The sequence below is a fragment of the Rhinopithecus bieti genome, unplaced genomic scaffold (genome assembly GCF_001698545.2).
Source record: "Rhinopithecus bieti isolate Rb0 unplaced genomic scaffold, ASM169854v2 scaffold_38779, whole genome shotgun sequence".
Lineage (NCBI taxonomy): Eukaryota > Metazoa > Chordata > Mammalia > Primates > Cercopithecidae > Rhinopithecus > Rhinopithecus bieti.
Genome location: NW_016816249.1, coordinates 32,345 through 51,946, shown reverse-complemented (window position 1 = coordinate 51,946; position 19,602 = coordinate 32,345). Strand labels below are relative to the sequence as shown.

At 37.0% G+C, this 19,602-nt stretch overlaps 1 protein-coding gene across 1 annotated transcript in view; it reads right to left on the bottom strand.

The window, feature by feature from the left end:
* Window positions 1–19,602, bottom strand: part of OR4K1 (olfactory receptor family 4 subfamily K member 1) — a 53,497-nt gene that overhangs the window by 29,452 nt on the left and 4,443 nt on the right. Inside the window, exon 2 of the mRNA XM_017854691.1 lies at window positions 1,531–1,919. The gene's annotated coding sequence lies outside the window, so the exon portion shown is untranslated. The remainder of the gene's footprint in view (window positions 1–1,530; window positions 1,920–19,602) is intronic.

Genomic DNA, 19,602 nt, shown 5'->3' with positions numbered 1-19,602 from the left:
TACTTCCTGATACCATTAACTTGGTGGTAAGAATTTCAATACATGAATAGGACATAAAATGTCCAGACTATAGCACTACAGGGGGTGGGGACATAAAATTCAGCCCATAGCTCTGGGGCAGCATCATAATGTACTTTTAGATTACAGTGTTCATTGTTCTGAAGTAACTGCTTTTGCTTCTTGTTCTATTTTTATGTGGTTTTATTGCCAAGTGTCTAAAGCTTTATATGCTATGTTATATAACTGTTTTATGGACTTAAAACTAGTTAACTGTCATATTTTGATGTTAACACCATTTTGGTGACAAGATGATAAGAATAAATGGTACCTTGGTAACATCAAGTGATTTTATATAGCTTCACAAAATGTGATCTCTTGCATCTCTCAAGTTTTGTATGTGAGGAGGAAAAAATAAAATAAAAGTAGATTTGAAAAGTGTTATCTTAAATTCTTATAAAATTAATTTTACATGCTTAATTAGTCTATGGATCTTTTAATACAGAGCATGAACTTTTGATGTAAAATGTATGAAGAAAAGAATGTTAATGGAATGTTTTACTGCTAAAGGTAAATCTCACAAATTACTTAGTATATCTTAACCATAAAACAAACACCATTTTAGTTTAGCAAGTATGAATATGCACGTAAATTTTATCAAACAATTTCCTATTTTATCAAAATATTTTAAATTGTGCAATCGTTTGTGAAACACTCTGTATTGATTTTAGTTAGCAAATATAAGCAAATTAACTACAAATCTATAGCAAGTATGACTGAAGAATGCATAATTGTGTATAGGCTTCTTTACAAGTATTTAACAAAGAGCATGCATTTATAATTTCAAGCAAACAAATTAACTGTTAAAAACATTGACGGTTAGAAAAAAAAGACAAAGTCTGTGTCTCGAGTTCCCACTTGTCTACTCAATTCAACAAATCTAGTCTTATGAGAGAGAGCTGGGAAGACAGCCTGGAAGTTACATACTGGGTCTTCAGTTTATGAATTGCTGATTTTACCTCTTTGTTTCTCAATGTGTAAATAAGGGGGTTTAATATAGGTGTGAAAACTGTAGAGAATACAGACAAAATGTTATCCACTGGTAAGTTGCTGAAAGGCCAGGCATAGATGAAGATACAGGGCCCAAAGAACAGGGTCACCACAGTAATATGGGCAGTCAGAGTGCTGCGAGCCTTGGCCATACCTGATGAGGAATGTCGCCGCACAGTAATCAGAATGACCATGTAGGAGATCAGCAAAAGAAAAAATGACGTTGCCCCCATAAGACCACTGTCCAAAAGCATCAACACTTCAGGGATATAAGTATCTGTACAGGCAAGTTTGATGACCAAAGTAAGGTCGCAATAATAACTGTCCACTATGTTTGGGCCACAGAAGGGCAAATTTACAGTGAAAGCTAACTGGCTCAGGGAGTGCATAACCCCAATGACCCAAGATCCTACCACTAGGCCTGTACATGTGCACAAGTTCATGATGGTTGCATAATGGAGAGGTTTGCAAATGGCTACATACCTGTCATAGGCCATGGCTACAAGGAGCACCATCTCACCACCAGCAAAAACATGGAGCAAGAATATCTGGGCCATGCAGCCCTCAAAGGAGATAGTCTTGGGTTCATGAAGGAAATCATGGATCATCTTAGGGGTTGCATAAGAGGCAAGAAAAATATCAAAAACGGAAAGGTTACTGAGCATGATGTACATGGGTGTATGCAGGGCAGGTTCCAAAATCACTGTAAAAACAATGAGAAGATTGCCCAGCACAATGGCAATGTACAACAAGTTAAAAAACACAAAGAAGAAATACTGGAGCTCCCAGGAACTGCAGAGTCCCAGCAAAACAAACTCCGGCACCCTAGAATAATTTCCCTTGTCCATGGTCTCAGCCTACAAGAGAAGTACCTACAAAGAGAAACATCAATGGGTTATTATCAAGATCTAGAAAAGTAGACTACAATCCAAAGTGTTCTTCTCCACATGAATTTAAAATACTCTAGAGTTATCCCACTAGGAAATGTCTTATCTGTAATTTTGACATATATATATTCTTCTCCCAATTATCCTTATTAATGAAGAATGGCTATGAGATACAACCATAGTAAGTCAACAACCCCATTTTATAAATTTGTGGGTTAAATCTGAGGCTAAGCAAATAACATATGTATACCATAAAAACCTCAATTAAGAAGAGATGCTAATATATCCAGATTATTTGTTCCACCTTCCTTTGCCCTGCTTCTTTTTACATCCACTCAGAATTATCTACAAGCAGCTTCAATTCATAGAGAATCCCCACAAGGCCACATTTACAAGGAAAATACCTATCTTTTCCCCCATATTTTTCACTCTGGTTTTCTCTCCTGTTGCCTCTGTCTTTACTCTATAAGCAACACCTGCAACCTGCAATGATTTTATGGATTAAACCATGAAAACTGCTTAATCCCTATTGTCTCTGAAGTTATGTGAACTGCTTGGGTTTGAGGTAAATTCCCTTGCAGTTAACATTGTACTGTATGAGAATATGTAAACTGAAATGTACATATGTCAGTACAGAATATCAGTAGATAAGGTGATAATAGCCATAAAATGAAGATTTGAAAAATGCCAGAAATCCTCATAGAGAATGGCACCATATCCTCTACTGAATGCCATTTTTGTCTAGATGTTGCACTGGGCGGGCTTGAACTGAGGTAAGTATAGAATGATATTAGTATGCTTCTGTAGAGTCTCCTCTATTCAATATTTCAGAAAAAGAACCCACAGAACTAAAAGAAACCTCAAATATTACAGACACTGATCTTTAAGTCATTTTCTATCATACCCAAAGTCAAATTTTATGCTCTAGACTAAAATTGATATAATTATTTTGTGGTAGAGTCAAAGGACTTTGCACAAAACTCTAAGTCCAAGTATCATAAGCCATTGCTCCACGTTTCAGTCTCCAGTTAAAGGTCTTATTGTTATTTTCCAAAAAGAAAATCTCAAGCAATTGGATCAAGCAAGTTGTTGATGTAAATTTTTTTTTTTTAAAAAAAGCATACCTCATTCAATTATCTACAGATTTTGAGAAAGTTGAAACAGGTTTTGGCTTCTTTCACATCGAATGTTCTTGTAGGGGAGCCGCACCAAATGTGCACATACTTTTGAGTTAAGGTGTTATAACTATAATAAATATTGACTTAGGCAAACCTCCTCTTCTCGACACTCTATTTCACCCTTTTCCCATTTTATCATTTACCTGTTTCATTTAGGACTTGGGATTGAACAAGGACCATGGGAGTATGAATGTGTCCCATGATGATTCCTTGCCATTAAATATTTGTTGGCTTATTGAATAGGGAAAAGGGCTCAAGTCCAGACAGCCAAACCACTTTCAGCTTTCTTTCAACTCCCAGAGCTCTTTCCCTTGTCTTACTACCAATTACATGCGCTATGTCTCTAATAGATTTAGGAAGAGTTTTACATGGAGAAATTTCTGTAACACTACAGGAAGAATTGAATTGAATTGAATCTTCAGTGATATTCCACACATCAGTGAGAAGAAACTCAGCAAAGAACAGCTGATGCACTGCAATAGGAATGTTAAATGAATTCCTGTTGTAATTTTAAATGTCAAAAATTATTGATAGGATATCCCATACAAACATATTTGTATTCTTAGCATACACTCCACTTAATTATGGTGTGTTATATGAGAATATTATAACTTTGGTCTGATGTGCTAATACTTTACTTAGGATTTTTTCATATAGTTTTCCAATTACAGTAGTTTTAAGTTGTTGGGCGATCTACTTCCTATTTTGGTAGTAAGACAATGATAGGCTCACAAAATTAGTGGAGTTGCTCAGAAAAGTGTTTCTATATCCTAGCATTATCTGTCCTTTGCCAGGTTTGGGAAAGGTTGTACATAAACATGAATGTAGCTTGTGAGTTTTATAGGATGATACTTTTAACTTCTTTTAATGTATTCCATGATGATTAGAGCTTTAATTTTCTCCTCCTTAGAAAATTTGACAATGTATGATTTCTGAAAAAATTAAAAATTCATGTCAATGAATGTTGTCTTCTGCCTTTACATTATTTAAGTTGCTTAATTTCCTAAACATATAAATTTCAGAACATTTTCTAATCTATAATGATTAATTGTACAGTCTCTTTTAACTTTAATTTTCATCAGTACTGATCTTTTCTCTTTTTTTCTTGTTGTTCTTTCATTTTTGCTTTTCCAAGAGCCATATATTTGGTTTCACAAGGAACTGCACTAGATTATTTGTTATTTTATTGCAAGAACTTCTGGTATTCTTTAATTGACAAGTACACATTCTATATATATTTATTGTACAGTGTGATGTTTTTGATGTTTTAATGTTTGTGTACACTGCATAATGACTAAATCAAGCTATTTATCATGGACATTACCTCACATACTTTAGCATTTGTTTTTTGTGATGAGTACCACTTAAAATCTACTTTCTTAGAAATTTTCAAATATACAACATACTGTCATTAACTGTAGTCACCATGAAGTATAATGGATCTCTTGAATATAGTCCTTCTGTCTAGATAAAATTTTATGTTCTTTGACCAACATCTTCCCAATTGTCCCACCTCCAATCCTCTGGTGACTACCATTTTACTTCATGTTACTCTGAGTTCAAATTTTACAGTTCATATATAAGTGAAAGCATGCAATGTTTGTCATTTTGTGCCTGCTTTATTTTTCTTAACATAATGCCCTCCAGTTTCATCCATGTTTTTTTAAAAGACAATATTTTCTTCTTTTTTAAGGATGAATAGTATTTCATTATATGTGAAGGGTCTTCAAAAGTTTCATGGAAAATAAATATAAAATGACTATGGATGTATTTCAAAATTTGCACTAAAATAAATTCAAGCTAACTTTTTATAACATATCTGAACAGGATCTAGTTTGAGGCACTAAGAAGGATAAGACATCAATTTGAAAAGAAGTCCCATGAGAGCAACAAGAATTCTGCTAAAACTGAAGCAAGAACACACATCAAATTTATGGTGAAGCTGAAATGGAAGAATGGTGAAATAATTGAAACTTTTCTAAAATCTTATAGGTACAACACCCCAAAGAAATCAAGTATTTACAAATGGATAACTTGTTTCAAGAAGGAATTAGATGATGTTGAAGATAAGGCACACAATGGCAGACCATCCACATCAATTTGTAAGCAAAAAATTTATCTTGTTCGTGCCCCAATTGAAGAGGACTGATGAGAACTAACAATAGTCAGCACTTGTAGACATCTCAACTAGTTCAGCTTACACAATTCCGACTGAAAAATTAAACTTGAGCAATCGTATTGTCCAATGGGTGTCAAAACCACTGTGCCCAGATCAACTGCAGATGAGAGCAGAGCTTTCAATGGTAATTTTTTAACTAGTATATATCAGTAGGTTCTTGCATTACTGTAAAGCAATACCTGAGACTGGGTAATTAATTTTAAAAAGAGGTTTAATCGGCTCATGGTTCTACAGGCTGTACAAACAAAGCATAAGCAACTGCTCAGCTTCTAGTAAGAACTTCAGGAAGCTTACAATCATGGCAAAAGGTAAAGGGGAAGCAGGCACATCACACTGTGAGAGGAGAAGCAAGGGGAGCAAGAAGATGCCACACATGTTTAAACAACCAGTTCTCATGGGAACCAACTAATTACCAAAGAGATGGTACTAAAGCCATGCATAAGGGATCTGTCCCCATGATCTAAACACCTCCCACCAAGACCACCTCTAACACTGGGGATTACATTTCAACATGAGATGTGGAGGGAAAAAATATGTAAACCATATCATTCTACCCCTGGCCCTCCAAATCTCATGTCTTCTTCACATCACAAAATAATCGTCTCCTACTAACAGTCCCCCAAAGTCTTAACTCGTTCAAACATCAAATCCAAAGTCTTAAGTATCATCTGAGACTCATCTCCTTTTACATGAGCCTCTAAAATCAAAACAAGTTATTTACTCCCAAGCTCTAATAATAGTACAAGCATTAGGTAAACATTGCTATTCTGAAAGATAAAAATTGGCCAAAAGAAAAGAGTAATAGGTCCCATACAAATCTGAAAACCAGCAGGACAGTCATTAAATATGAAAGCTCCAAAATAATCTCCTTTGACTCTATTTCCCACATCCAGAACATATTGATGCAAAGGGTAGACTTTTAAGGCCTTGAGAAACTCTGCCTATATAGCTTTGCAGGGTACAGACCCCAAGGCTGCTCTCACAAGTTGGAGTTAAGTGCCTGTGGCTTTTCCAGGCACAATGTGCAAGCTGCAGGTGAATCAACCATTCTGGGGTCTAGAGGGCAGTGTCCCCCCTCCACAGCTCCACTAGGCAGTGCCCCAGTGGGGACTCTGTGTGGGACTCCAACCCCACAGTGCCCCTGAGCATTTCCCCAGTAGAGGTTCCCTGTGAAGTCTCCTCCCTTGTGGCAAGCCTGGGTATAGAGGCTTCCTCATATACTCCATGAAACACAGGTAGAAGCTGCCAAGCCTTTTTCACCCTTGCCACAGTATCCTTCTGTGTACATGCAGGATTGACACCACATGGAAGCCACCAAGGATTATGGCTTGCACCCTATGAAGCAGCAGCCCAAGCTGTACCTGGGGCCCATTTAACTGTGGTTGGAGCTGAAGCAGCCAGAATGTGGGAGCAGTGTCTTGAGGCTGAGCAGAGCAGCGCCATCTTGGGCCTGGCCCCTGAAATCATTCTTTCCTTCTAAGCCTCTGGCCCTATGATAGGAGGGGCTGTCTCCAAGATCTCTGAAATAAATACATTTGGGGCCTTTTTCCCATTGTCTTGAGTATTGGCACTTGGCTGCCTTTCAGTCTTGCTAGTCTCTCTAGCAAGTGATTGTTCCACAGCCTGCTTGGATTGGATTCTTTCTCTGCCACATGTCCAGGCTAAAAATATCTGAGTTTTACACTCTGCTTCCCTTTTAAATATATCTAAATTTAAGTTATTTCTTTTTTCTCATCTCTGACCATAGGCTGTTATAAGCAACCAGGCCACATCTCGAATGTTTTGCTGCTTAGAAATTTCTTCCATTAGATACCCTAAGTAATCACTCTTGAATTAAAACTTCTACAGATACCTAGAACATGAACACAATGCAGACAAGTTCTTTGCTATGGTGTAACATGAGTGACCTTTACTTCAGTTCCCAAGCTCTCATTTCTATCTGAGACCTGATCAGTGTGGTCTTCACTGTCCGTATTTCTATTAGTATCTTGGTCACAACCATTTAACCAGTCTCTAAGAAGTTCCAAACTTTCCCTCATCTTCCTGTCTTCTTTAGAGCCCTCCAAACTTTTTCAACCTTTGCCCATTTCCAGTTCCAAAGCTACTTCCACATTTTCAAGTATCCTTATAGCAACATCCCACTCCTCATTAGCAATTTTGTGTTACGTCATTCTTGAATTGCTATAAAGAAATACCTGAGACTGGGTAATTTATAAAGAAAAGGGGCTTAATTGATCACAGTTCCTTAACTGGCAGGAAGAATGGTGCCAGCATCTGCTTCTGATGAGGGCCTCAGGAAGCTTACAATCGTGACAGAGGACAAGTGGGGAGATGCATCGAATGGCAAAAACAGGAGCAAGAAAGAGAAAGAGGAGTCCCAGACCCTTAAACATCCAGATCTTACATGAACTAACTGAGCTAAAACTCACTTATCATCAAGGGGATGCTGCTAAGACATTCATGAAGGACCAACCCCCGATTCAATCACCTCCAGCCAAGCTCTACCTCCAACACTGGAAATCACATTTAGACATGAGATTTGGAGGGGACAAACATCCAAACTATATCAAGTGGGATCAATATCTGAAGTATTTCTTTGAAGAATTGTAACAGAACATGAAACATGGCTTTATCAGTATGATCCTGAAGACACAGCACAATCAAAGGAATGGACTACCAAGAGATAGAATTGGTACAAAGTTGAGCAGTCAAAGATCATGGCAAAGGTCATGGCAACAGTATTTTGGGATTCTCAAGGCATTTTGTTTGTTTACTTTCTGGGGGGCCAAAGAATGGTAGCATCTGTTTATTATAAGAGTGTTTTGAGAAAGTCAAACTTTGGCAGTAAAAGGCACAGGAAAGCCTCAACAGAGAGTCTTTCTTCACCATGCCAATGCTCTTGCTCATTCTTCTCATGAAACAAGAGCAATTTTGTGAACGTTTTGATGGGAAATTATTAGACATACACCTTACAGTCCTGATTTGGCTCCTTCTGACTATTTTTTGTTTTCCAATCTTAAAAAATAATCTGTAAAGGACACCCATTTTTCTTGAGCTAATGAAGAAAGACTGCATTGACATTATTAAATTCCCAGGACATTCCGTTATTTAGGGAAAAACTGAATGGCTGGTTCACTGCTTACAAAACTGTCTTGAACTTGATGGAGCTTATCTCAAGAAATAAAGTTGTTTTTAAAAAATTTTATCTTTTAACTCCATTTTTTTCATAAACTTTTTGAAGTACCCTCATATATATGCCACATTTTCTTTCCCCTTCATCGATTCATGAACATTTGATTGATTCCATCTCTTGGCTATTGTGAATAATGATGCAGTAAACACGGAAGTACAGGTATCTCTTCAATGTACTGATTTCAATTCCTTTGGATATATACCCAGTAATGGAATTACTGAGTCATATGGCAGTCCTATTTTTAATTCTTTAGGAACCTCTATACTGTTTTCCATAATGAATGTCCTAATTTACATTCCCACTAACAGGGTATAAGAGTTCCCTTTACTTTCTTGCTAACACTTGTTATCTTTCATCATTTTGATATACCTCTTCCAAGAGTTGTGAGTTAATATCTCATTACGGTTATTTGCATTTCCTTGATAATTAGTGATGTTGAGTATTTTTTCACATATCTGTTGGCCACTTGTATGTCTTTTTTTGAAGAAATGTATATTCAGGTCCTTCACCCACTTTATAACTGAGTTATTCATTTTAGTGATATTGAGTTGTTTGAGTTCTTTATATGTATTGGATATAAACATTGTATCCCATGTGTGGTTTGCAAATATGTTCTCCCAGTCCATGGGTTGATTTTCATTTTATTGGTTGTTTCTTTATACAAGGAAAAGATTGTGTAGAAGCTTTTTAGTTTTATGTAATCCAATTTGTCTATTTATGCTTTTTATCTTCTTTTGGTCTGTGCTTTAGTATCCAAAAAATCATTGGCCCAACTAACAGCATAGAAAATTGTTCCTATGTTTTCATCTAGTAATTTTACAATTAAGTCTCATGTATAAGTCTTCAGCCATTTTCAGTTGAGTTTTTAAATATGGGGTGAGATAAGGGTCTAATTTTATTCTTCTGCCTGTGGATTTCCAGTTTCCCAACACCATTTATTGAAGAGACTGTCCTTTCAACATTATGTGTTCTGGGCACCTTTGTCAAAAAAGAACTGACCATAAATGCGTGGATTCATTTCGGAGCTTTCCATTCAGTTTTGTTGGCCTGTATGTCTGTTTCTATACCAATACCATGCTTTTTTGGTTACTATAACTTTGTAGTAGATTTTTACATAAGGTAGTGTGATGCTTCCAGTTTTGTTCTGTTTTCTCAAAATTTATTTGGGTTTTCAGGGGTTTTTGTGGTTCCATACAAATTTTATGATTTTTTTCTATCTCTGTGAAAAATGTCATCAGAATTTTAAGAACTTCTGTTTTAAAAGTAGAACTACACTGAAATATAATTTCTCATTGACAAAAATCTAAAATTTCAATGTACTCTCTTGAGAAGGCTATGAGGTACTCTCATATATTGCAAGTGAGAATGAAAAAAAAAAAGGAAGTGTATTTAGCAATGTGTAGAAAATACGTGTGCAACTGACCCTTGTACTTAGCAATTTTACTTGAAACAATAGGAAAAAAGAAAAGACTAGACATATGTTGATAACTATGAAAGCTGGGTATAAATGCACAGATGGGAACATGTGAGCACATTCTCATCTTCTGTATAATTTTAAACATCCAAATTAGGAAGTTTGAAAAATAACTTTTATTCTTAACTACAATTATGCCTTCCATCATGGCTTACTTGTCCTGTTACAAGCTTCTTGTGTTCAATGCCTGGTTAATTTGAAATCACTTTATAACAGCATGTAACTGCATTTCTTCACTGAATGGTCATGGAACTCTGGTTTACATATACTAAACTAGGAGCTGGAAATTCATTGAAGTACAAGATAGCAGGTCCTAACTTTATAAAACTTATATTCTAAGGCACAAAGCACATCCTTGACAAGTAATTAAAGTAAAATTATACTTGTTTTTTTCATAGGGGAAGTAGAGAGTGGTATCGTGTCTGGAATTGGTGGGTTCTTGGTCTCACTGACTTCAAGAATGAAGCCGCGTACCCTTGCGGTGAGTGTTACAATTCTTAAAGATGGTGTGTCTGGAGTTTGTTCCTTCTGATGTTCGGACGTATTCAGAGTTTCTTCCTTCTGGTGGGTTCGTGGTCTCACTGGCTTCAGGAGTGAAGCTGCAGACCTTCGCGGTGAGTGTTACAGCTCTTAAGGCGGCCCATCTGGAGTTGTCTCCATCAGGGTTGTGCATAATTTATAGAAAGACAAGACCTAATTTTGAAATGAAAGAGTAAGGAATTCAATCAAGTCTTTCCTAACAAAAGTAATAATAAACTGGAAAAAAATGATTGGAAACAACTATTTCAGAATCCTGAATATTGACTGTTAAGAACTGAATGTTTATGTCCCCTGACCCCAGCTACCAATCCATATGTTGAAATTCTAACCTCCAATGAGATGGTATTAGGAAGGGCAGACTTTTGGAGATAAATCAGGTCATGAGTGTGGACCCCTCATGGATGGGATCAGTGCCTTTGTAAAAAATACTTTAGAGAGATTTGTAGTTCGCTTTGTGCCACATAAGGATATAAGGAGAAGTTGATGGCTTGCAGCCTGAAAGAGGGCACTCACCAGAACCCAACCAGACTGGCAGTCTGATCTCAGGCTTCCAGCCTCCAAAACTATGAGAAACAAATTTCTGTTGCTTATAAACCACCTAGTCTATGGTATTTTGTGATGGCAGCCCAAACTGACATTAAGACAAAAAGAAAGAGAAACCTGTATTTGTGAAAACCTAATGAATATCACATAAGAACAGTAGAGGTATATGGCATTTTAGCCTACAGCTTCTTGCATTATCACTACCTCAACAAACTCCTTCAGCATAATAGTTCCATCAGGGTGGGGGAAGTGGTGGAAGTCATCCGCTTTTCTGCCAGAGGTAGCTGATATAATTTAGAGCTGGAAACAGAAAATCACATGCCCAGGGGTGTTGTCTAAAATAATAATGACCTTGGTGTCAAAATATCATGAAATTCAGCATTGGAGTTAGTCTAATATTGATATATTGGATAGAACAAGCAGGAAACTGGCATACTTTGGATGTATGTCTCCACCCAAATCTCATATTGAAATGTAATCCTCAGTGTTAGAGGTGAGGCCTGGCGGGAGGTGATTGGATCATGGGGGTGAATTTCTCATTAATGGCTTAGCACCATTCCTCTTGGTACTGTTCTCATAATAGTGAGTGAGTTTTCATGAGATCTGATTATTTAAAAGTGTGTGGCACCTCCCTTCTTTCTCTCTTGCTCCTGCTTTTGCCATGTGACATGCAAGCTCCCTTTCAGCCTTCTGCTGTGATTGTAAGTTTCCTGAGGCCTCCCAGGAAGCTTAGCAGATGCTAACATCATGCTATCTGTACAGCCTGCAGAATCTTGAGACAATTAAACCTCTTTTCTTTATAAATTATACAGTATCAAGTATTTCTTTATAGCAATGCAAGAACGAACTAATACATCACCTCTACACATAAAAAAAGAAATTAGCTGGGCATGGTGGTGTATGCCTACAGTTCTGGCTACTTGGGAGGCTGAGGTGGTGTGAGGAAAAGAAAGAGATCAGACTGTTACTGTGTCTATATAGAAAGAAGTAGATATAAGAGACTACATTTTGTTCTGTATTTGAGATGCTGTTAATCTGTGACCCTACCCCAACCTTGCCCTTGCAAGAGACATGTGCTGTGGTGACTCAAGGTTTAATGGATTTTGGGCTGTGCAGGGTGTGGTTTGTTAAACAAGTGCCTGAAGGCAGTATGCTTGTGAAAAGTCATCACCATTCTCTTAATCTCAAGTACCCAGGGACACATACACTGCCAAAGGCTGCAGGTACCTTTGCCTAGGAAAGCTAGCTATTGTCCAAGGTTTCTCCCCATGTGATAGTCTGAAATATGGCCTCGTGGGAAGGGAAAGACCTGATCGTCCCCCAGCCTGACACCCGTGAAGGGTCTGTGCTGAGGAGGACTAGTATAAGAGGAAAGAAGGCCTCTTGGCAGTTGAGATAGAGAAAAGCATCTGTCTCCTGCCCGTCCCTGGGCAATGGAACATCTTGGTGTAAAATCCAATTGTATGTTCTGTTTACTGAGAAAGGAGAAAACCGCCTTAGGGCTGAAGGTGGGATGTGCTAGGGGCAGTGCTGCTTTTTATGCACTAAAAAGGTTTATGGAGATGTTTGCACATGCATATCAAGGCACAGCACTTTTCCTTAAACTTATTCATGTCACACAGATCTTTATTCATATGTCTTACTGCTGACCTTCTCCCTAGATGATCCTATTATCCCGCCACTTCCCTTTTTCTAAGATGGTAAAGATAATGATCAATAAATACTGAGGGAACTCAGAGACAGGTGCCGGCGTGGGTCCTCTGTATGCTGAGCGCTGGTCCCCTGGGCCCACTCTTTATTTCTCTATACTTTGTCTCTGTGCCTCATTTCTTTTCTCAAGTCTCTCATTCCACCTAACGAGATCTTTTCTCAAGCCTCTCATTCCACCTAACGAGAAACGCTTACAGGTGTAGAGGGGCAGGCCACCCCTTCAGGTGGGAGGATTGTTTGAGCCCAGGAGGTAAGGCTGCAATGAGCCATGATCATTCCACTACACTCCAGTCTGGGCAACAAAGTAAGACTCTGTCTCAAAAATAAAATAAAATGATAGTGGGGAGCTAGGTGCAGTGGCTCATGCCTGTAATCCCAGAAGTTTGGGAAGCTGAGGAGGGTGGATCACTTGAGGCCAGGAGTTCGATACCAGCCTGACCAACATGGTGAACGCCATCTCTACTAAGAATACAAAAAACTAGCCGGGCATGGTGGTGTGCACCTGTAATCCCAGCTACTCAGTAGGCTGAGGCATACAAATCACTTGAACCCAGGAGGCGAAAGTTGCAGTGAGCCAAGATCCCACCACTGCACTCAGCCTGGGTGACAGAGGGAGACTCTGTCTCAAAATAATAATAATAACAACAATAATAATAGTGGGGGACTTTAATACCCCACTGAAATCACTAAATAGATCATTGAAGCAGAGAATCAACAAAGAAATTCTAGCCTTAAACTGAACAATATACCAAATGGACCTAATAGACATCTACAGAACATTTTACCCAACAACTGCAGAATATACATTTCTCTTATCTGCACACAGAATACCCTTCAAAATCAACCATATACTCAGGCATAATGCAAGTCTCAATAAATTTTTAAAAATTGAGATTATATCCAGTACCTTCTGGACCATACTGGAATAAAACTAGAAATTAATACCAAAAGTACTCTCAAAACTACACCAGTACATGGAAACTAAAAACATGCTCATGAACAACTTTTGGGTAAACAATGAAATTATGACAGAAATTAGGGCCGGGCGCAGTGGCTCAAGCCTATAATCCCAGCACTTTGGGAGGCCGAGACGGGCGGATCACGAGGTCAGCAGATCGAGACCATCCTGGCTAATACGGTGAAACCCTGTCTCTACTTAAAATACAAAAAACTAGCCGAGCGACGAGGCGGGTGCCTGTAGTCCCAGCTACTGGGGAGGCTGAGGCAGGAGAATGGCATAAACCCGGGAGGCGGAGCTTGTAGTGAGCTGAGATCCGGCCACTGCACTCCAGCCTGGATGGCAGAGCAAGACTCCGTCTCAAAAAAACAAAAACAAACAAAAAAAAAGAAATTATGACAGAAATTATAAAAATTCTTTAAAATAAATGAAATAGAAACACAATATACTAAAGTCTCTGGGATACAGCAAAGGCAGCACTAGGAGGAAATTTTACAGTGTTAAATGCTTACATCAAAAAGATGGAAAGATCTCAAGTTAACAATACAATGTTGCACCTCAAGGAACTAGAAAAACAAGAACAAACCAAACCCAAAGTTAGTAGAAGAAAAGATATACCTGAAATCCAAGCAGAAATAAGTGAAATTGAGACAAAACACAATACAATGTAATCAATGAAACAAAAAATTGTTTCTTTGAAAGAATAAACAAAATTGACAGACCACTAACTAGACTAAGAAAAAAAAGAGAAAATTCAAATAAGTACAATCAGAAATGATAAAAATGACATTACAACTGACACCGAAGAAATACAAAAAATAATAAGAGACTACTGTGAACACCTCTATGCACACAAACTAGAAACCTAGAAGAAAGGAATTAATGAGTATAAACACACACTCTTATTCAACATAGCACTGACATTCCTCTCCAGAGCTATCAGGGAAGAAAAAGAAATAAAGGCATTCAAATTGGAAAAGAGGAAGTTAAATTATCTCTGTTTGCTGATTACATGATTGTATACTTAGAAAACCCTAAAGACTCCTCTAGAAGATTCCTAGACTTGATAAGCAACTTCAGTAGAGTCTCAGGATACAAAATCAATGCACAAAAACTAGTACCATTTCTATACACCAATAATCTTCAAGCTGAGAACCAAATTAACAACTCAATTACATTTACAATAGCCACACGCAAAAATAAAATGCCTAGAAATATACTTAATCAAGGTGGTGAAATATCTCTACAAGGAGAACTACAAAACACTGATGAAAGAAATTGAAGATGACACAAAAAAATGGAATAACATTCCATGCTCATGAGTTAGAAGAATAACTATCATTAAAATGACCTCATTACCCAAAGCAATCTACATATTCAATGCAATTCCTATCAAACTATGATGTCATTTCTCACAGAATCAGAAAAAAAATGTCCTAAAGTTCATATGGAACCACACACACACACACACACACAAATCCCAAAGAGCCAAAGCAATCCTAAGCAAAAAGCTCTAATTTGGAGGTATTACGTTGTCTGACATCAAATTATACTACGAGACTATAATAACTACAGAAGGATGGTATTGATACAAAAATAGACAGTAGAACAGAATAGAGAACCCAAAAACGAAGTCACATACCTGCAACTAGTTGTTCTTTACTAAAGTCAACAAAGACAAGCAATGGAGAAGGACACTTTATTCAATAAATATTCAATAAATGGTGCTTGGAAAACTGGTTAGCCATATGTGAAAGAACAAAACTAGACCCCTACCTCTCACCATATACAAAAATTACCCCAAGACGGATTAAAGACCTAAATGTAAGACCTGAAACTACAAAATTATTAGAAGAAAACCTGGAAAAACTCTTTTGGACATTGGTCTAAACAAAGAGTTTGTGATGAAGACCCCAAAAGCAATTGCAATAAAGACAAAAATAGGAAAATGGGACTTAAACAAACTAAAAGCTTCTGCACAGCAAAAGAAATAATCAACAGAATAGACAGACAACCTACAGAATGGGAAAAAGATATTTACAAATTATGCCTCTAACCAGAGATTTATATCTAGAATCTACCAGGAACTCAAGCACCTCAACAAGAAAAAAGCAAACAACCTTATCAAAAACTGGGCAAAAGACAGGAATAAACAATTCTCAAAGAAGAAACATAAGTAGCCAACAAACACAAGAAAAAATGCCCAACACGACTAATTATCAGAGAAATGCAAATTAAAGCCACACTAGTCAGAATGGCTTTCATTAAAAGTCATAAAACAGATGCTGATGTGGATGCAGAGAAAAGGGAATGCTCATACACTGTTGGTGTGACTGTAATTTCAATCTCTGTGGAACCCAATATGGAGATATCTCAAAGAAATAAAAATAAAACTACCATTCAACCCCGCAATCCAACTACCAGCTGTCTACCCAAAAGAAAAGAAATCATTATATCAAAAATATATTTGCATTCATATGTTTACTGAAGCACTGTTTACAACAACAAAGTCATAGAACCAGCCTAAGTGTCTACCAACAGCTGATGGGATAAAGAAAATGTGATATATATACGCCATGGATTACTACACGGCCACAAAAAAGGAATAAAATGTCATTTGCAGTAACATGAATGAAGCTGGAGGCCATTATCCTAAGTAAATTAACACAGAAGCATAAAAAATATTGCATGTTCCCACTTTTAAGTTGGCACTGAAGAAAGGGTACACATGGACATAAAGATGGGGAAAACAGACTCTGAGAATTCCAAATGGGGAAATACAGGGGGTAGGTTTGAAAAATACTTACTGGGTACAATATCCAATATTCAGGTGATGGGTACCCTAAAAGCCCAAACCCCACCATTACACAGGTAATACCTATGTAACAAACAAGCACAGGTACCTCCTGAATCTATAATAAAATATTTTAAAATTAGAAAAAAAAAAAAAAAGAAGAGAGATATGACTGGATCAGAAAACAATAATTAAAGGAAAGAATAATAACAATAATTCACCAAATAGAGAATGAAAATAAAGAAATATAATTCATAAATAAAAAACAATAGAGATTCTAAACAGAAAAAATATGTGAAATGAAAATTCACTAGAGGGATTTGATACCAAATTTTAGGTGCCATAAGAAAGAATCAGCAAACCTGAAGATGGATCAATAGAAATTATCAAATCTGAAAAAAAAAAACAAGAAAAAAATATGAAGAATAATAAACAGAGCTTCACAGACTGGCAGGACACAATAAAATTATAGCAAAATGATCAAAATGGAAGTCCCAGAAGGACCAAAGAGAAATGCACAGAAAAACATGTGATACCTGAAAAAAATACCTGAAGACCTCTCAAAATTGATGAACATTAATTTATAGATCTCAAAACTTTAACAAACTTTAAAGAAGATAAACACAAAAAGATCCATACCTATTACAGACTATCATCTTCAAACTGTTGAAAGACAAAGAGAAAATTGTGAAGTCAGTAAGAGAAAGCCAACACATCAGGATAAAGAAACCTCATTAAAATTAACAAGTGACTTTTCACTGGAAAATAATGGAGGTTACAAAACAGTAAGATAGGCCGGGCGCGGTGGCTCAAGCCTGTAATCCCAGCACTTTGGGAGGCCGAGACGGGCGGATCACGAGGTCAGGAGATCGAGACCATCCTGGCTAACATGGTGAAACCCCGTCTCTACTAAAAAATACAAAAAAAAAAAAAAAAAAAAAAAAAACTAGCCGGGCGAGGTGGTGGGCGCCTGTAGTCCCAGCTACTCAGGAGGCTGAGGCAGGAGATGGTGTAAACCCGGGAGGCGGAGCTTGCAGTGAGCTGAAACTCCGCCATTGCACTCCAGCCTGGGCGACAGAGCGAGACTCCGTCTCAAAAACAAACAAAAAAAAAAACAAACAAAAGATAGCATATTGAAATTACTGAAAGAAAATATTAGCAATGAAAAAAATCCTTCAAAAATAAAGGTGAAATAAAGATAGTCCTGGATTCAAACAAAGAGAATGATAATGAATTACTAGATCTTCTCTGCAAGAAATACTAAAGGAAATTCTTCAAGCTGAAATAAAAAGACACCAGGAAGTAACCTCATTCAACATAAATAATTAAAGAGCACGAGTAAAGCTAACTATGTAGGTAAATATTAAATCCTATATAAACAGGCTTTTTTCTTTTCTTCTATAACCTGATTTGAAAATCAATTGTATAAAATAACTATAAAGGTTTATTTTCTACTTATAAATATGAGATGTAATGTATGTGACAATATCAGCACAAAGAAGTGGGAGGAAATGAAGCTGTACTGAAGCAAAGTTTCTATATTTTACTGAAACTAAATTAGTATTAATCTGAAGTAAATTGTGATAAATCAGCATGCAGGTTGTGATCCCTAGAGCCACCACAAAACAAAATAACTCAAAAAATTATAGTTAAAAACCAAGAAAGAAATTAGAATTGTCACTAGAAAATATCAGCTAGATTGTTCATTAGAAAATAACAACCAGATAAACTTTAGATTTCATATCTAGTTTTTCTTTCAGCCACTACCTTACTAACCTATAAGCAACTTCAGGTGCACCACCAGCTTCAGAAGCAGCAGCCTTCCATAGGGTTCTCCAGTGATTCTTATTATTGTGTAATGTCTAATCCTTATAATCAATTCCTTATTACATGTCACTCTTAGTGGTTCAGCTTTCCTAATCAAATCCCAACAGATACATGTGCTACATTAAAAAATAAAATTGTCTAAAAACTCTCCTTCTAGCATCTTCACAGGGTTTTGACATTAAGCTCAAGCTACGTCCAGAAAGACAGCTGGAGAAAATGTCATTATATTCTGCTGTTACATTTATGATTTTTCTCATTCTCTTCCTTTATTCCTGTTTAGTTATTTTTTTTCTAATTTCTTATATAGAACACTAAGCTTACTGTGTTTTCTCTTATGTTTTAACCTGCATATTTATGAATAGACATTTTCTTCACAAGTGTTGATATTAAGTCTATTTGTATGACTCAGTTCAAAATGTTAGTTTTAAATTTTATTTTTCCATAAGTTATTGGGGCACAGGTGGTATTTGGTTACATGACTAAGTTATTCAGTAGAGATTTGTGAGAGCCTGGTGCACCTATCACCTGAGCAACATGCACTGCACCATAATTATTTTTTCTTTGTTTTTTTGAGACAGTCTCGCTCGGCCGCCAGGCTGGAGTGCAGTGGCATGATCTCGGCTTACTGCAACCTCTGACTCCCTGGTTCAAGCGATTCTCCTGCCTCAGCCTCCTGAGTAGCTGGGATTACAGGCACACACCACCATGCCCAACTAATTTTTGTATTTGTAGTAGAGACGGGGTTTCACAATGTTGGCTAGGATGATCTGGATCTCCTGACTTCATAATCTGCCCACCTCGGCCTCCCAAAGTGCTGGGATTACAGGAGTGACATATTTTTTTGAATTATCTTTTTGACTAATGGATAAAGCATTTATTTTATTTTCCAAAGGTATAGGGTTTATTTTGGTGGACAGTGGGTGGGTAAGGAAGGACTATTTATCATTTTATTATTTTTATCGCATTGTGATTAGATGTCTTCTGTAATTATCGATTTTCTGGTATTTATCAAGACATTATGGCCTGCATGTTAATGTGTTTTTGTAAATGTTACATGAGTTTTAAGTGAAACAGACACACAGAAAGACCAGCCTCAATCTTATTTAAGCTACTTCACAATATATTCATAATTTGTTCTTTTCCTTTAAGAAAAGAAGTCATTTCATTTTTTGTAGCATAATTGCTTTATAAGTGCAGAATTTTTTTCTCCATGTGTGAAATGTGAGGTGAGGAGGGCAGATCAAAAAAGTATCCAGGATACAAATAGGGATA